Genomic DNA, 2,895 nt, shown 5'->3' with positions numbered 1-2,895 from the left:
CACAAGCATTTCACTACACCCGCAAAAACATCTGCTAAACATGTGTATGTGACCAATAAAATGTGATACGATTTTGATTAGAAATAAACGTCCTGTTTATCAAAGGTGCTTTTGGCTAGGGTCAAGATGACTCCAAAGGATTTGAATTTGTTAAAAGTCCATATTGATACAGAAACACTAAACCATGATTTAAATTTATTAAGAACAAGTTGATTGACAAAGTCATGAAAAATTGGAAGAATTGAATAAATCACATTTTGGCTATGATAAAAGATGCCTCTGGGGTCAAAATGATCCATGTCAGAAGTATGGTTCAATGCAAGTATGTAGTGAGTGTAAAGTTTGTTTTAAATTCTTACTCATTAAAAACGAATAAATCAACACATGCTTCTCTTTGAACGACTTAATATAATATTAAACTTAATAAATGAAAAATAAACGTTTGGTTCCTCAACTGCGTTGCCCACTCCAGTCAGCAGTTGGCGATGTGCGTCTACACCTGCATTGCTTGCTGTTTGGGGTTTTCGGCTGGGTTTCTGTACAGTACTTCGTGATATTAGCTGTACGAAGGGCTATATAAAATAAACTTGATTTGATGAAACTTGATTTTAGGTTCAGGCGATGCTGCCAGTGTGACGTATAATCTAGTGGACGGGACGCTCCTTCAACAACAACAGCTAGTCAGACACCCCCGTAGCTTTCTAGCAAACATAGCTACAACATTCACGCTCTTTACACTGTTTTGGTGTATATTAGTCGATGTGTATTAAACACACTTCTGTCGTATGTACTTGTTGGCCCATTTAATTAACGTTATATATTTACGTTGTTTGTCAGCTAGCTGGTTTGCTAAATTAGCTTAGAACTAGGCTAGTTGCTAATGCTAGCTAGCTAACATCCCCGACCATGAGTTCACTAAGCTACTCTCCTGCTAAAGAAGAGGAGGTCTCGAGGAAGAGGAGGATGTCACACTACAAAAACAAGTAGAGGGTGAGGATGTTACCTTGAAAGAAGACGAGAAAGACGTTTCAGTGAAAGAAGAGGAAGAAGCGTTCAGAGTGAAAGAGGAGGATGTTACCGCAAAAGAAGAGGAGGAAGAGAAAGATGCAGTTTTTGGAGTGAGAGAGGAGGAGGGGGAGATGACTGTCACATTGGAGGAAGAAGAGGAGGTTGGAGATCTGTTTAACACCAGTAATTACCGTCTCTGCAGTCGTTGAACCAATATGAAGTAAAGGGGTTCTACACTTTAATGTTGTTCTGTAGGAATGGCTGAAGCTACACTGTAACGTGTAGAACATCAAGAGTGGACCATCAACAAAACGTTAACAATTGATCAAATGACAATGCCTGAAATACTGTAGTCCTCAATATCTCTTACTAGATTAGCCCAATATGTAGTCTTAAAGGGGCAATCAGCAGTTGTTACATCCATTTTGGGACTTATACATTAAATGATATGTACCCATCTGTTTCTTGAAGAATTCACTTATAAATGCCTAATGAGCTTAGTTCAACTGTCGTACCCCATTCAGGTATCTGGTGTGTGGTATGTCTAGCACACACTGGGGATATGATGCTTGAGTCATGTCGGCTGTTTAGGAGGGTTTGGAGGTGGGGGTCTGTAATACAGCTCTGAGTGTGCTATCATGGCTGTGGGTGTAACAGCTGAATGTCCTCCACCTTTAGGTGCGGTCATCGTCTCTTGGTGGTGGGCTAGATTAGAGTCATAGGATAACTGAATTGTTCGCCTTCAGGTTCAATCTGTGGGTGGTGGGATGTGACACAGACATGATATGCTGATTCAGTTGTGGGTTGATTGCGACCTGTTGCACATAAACTACATTGTCGTCGCTAGGTGCAACCGCTCTCTTGTGTACGCTTTGCGACACACGACACTCTGTTCATGACACTAGGACGTTCATTCCCAAAGCGGCGTAGTTCGATACAGCAAGAAGCTCAGATTTTACATTCTCTGTACAATCAGAAGATACACGCTGCATTTGCTTGCACGCATTGATCGTAGTCTCATGGTGAGGGGGGCTAGTTGGCAAATTATGCGTTCATCGTGAGTGGTATGGTAGTTCTTATGGTTCAGAGGATGCGGGAGGCGATGGTCGAGTGATGTGATGAGTGACAGACTTATAGTGATAAGGGATCAATGAGTGAGGTGAGATGAGGGGACTATAGTGATAATGCCAGTAGAGTGTATGGTTCTAGGGTGGTGTTGTGTGTGAGCTAGGATAGACAGTAGATCTGAGGTTCAGGGTGAGTGGGGACTAAGGAGTATAAGTAGTGTAGGTTTCAGGGTGGTGGGGGCTAGGATAGCCGTAGTGTAGGTCTCAGGGGTGGTGGGCTTAGGACTTTCATAAAAATGTGTGTTACATAAAAAGGGTTTGGGATTTGCATAATTATTTACATTTTTTATAAATTATTTGCTAAGTATTTAATTTTATCGATACATCCTTCAAATTATTGTGAGGCTATAATGTAATTTCCTCAAAATGCATTTTGGGAGGCGAATGCAATCATAATAGTAAAAGATAGGCAGAGTAGCTTTTCAACAATGAGACCACAAGACACTCAATTGGCTAGGTAGCAACTAGGTTAGTACTAGCTAAAGCAACTAGCCACATCTCTAGCAAGCTCACTACTACTGACTATGGATCTACTATCGTGGATTTTCAACAGCATTTTATTTTTGTGTTTATGTCTGTAGCTTGTCAGCAGTTGTGTCAAAAGAACGGTTTTGAGGATATGCGAAAATTATTCTTCTTCCATGTTTCAACAGCATCGACATTTGCAAAAGGTACATCAATCAGTATATGTTGCTAGCTCGCAAAATGTTATGCAGCAGTGAATTGCAATGACTAGCGGTGTGATTGAAGCGTTAACGAT

This window comes from Salvelinus sp. IW2-2015, unplaced genomic scaffold (genome assembly GCF_002910315.2).
Source record: "Salvelinus sp. IW2-2015 unplaced genomic scaffold, ASM291031v2 Un_scaffold3702, whole genome shotgun sequence".
In the NCBI taxonomy this organism is placed as follows: Eukaryota; Metazoa; Chordata; class Actinopteri; order Salmoniformes; family Salmonidae; genus Salvelinus; species Salvelinus sp. IW2-2015.
Note: the sequence above shows the minus strand (reverse complement) of the source record.